Source organism: Odontomachus brunneus, unplaced genomic scaffold, assembly GCF_010583005.1.
Source record: "Odontomachus brunneus isolate Ranch 3 - 2012 unplaced genomic scaffold, Obru_v1 Obru_scaffold_195, whole genome shotgun sequence".
Lineage (NCBI taxonomy): Eukaryota > Metazoa > Arthropoda > Insecta > Hymenoptera > Formicidae > Odontomachus > Odontomachus brunneus.
Genome location: NW_022639645.1, coordinates 148,932 through 149,202, shown reverse-complemented (window position 1 = coordinate 149,202; position 271 = coordinate 148,932).

Genomic DNA, 271 nt, shown 5'->3' with positions numbered 1-271 from the left:
TTCGTGTCCCGGTCTAGTAAATTGCGAAAGCTCACCTTCAATTCCGTCCATAGCATTTGCCATTTTCACCTTATTTCCATCCTGTGATATGTGTGATGCCCTGTTAAGTTTCTATGACTTCATAGGGTTTCTTTACATGGCATGCGTAAGGCATATGTACTTAATTAGTATACACATTACTATGCTGTACATAATGCTTCTAATATAAGTGTTAATATATATATATATATATATATATATATATATATATATATATATATATATATATATA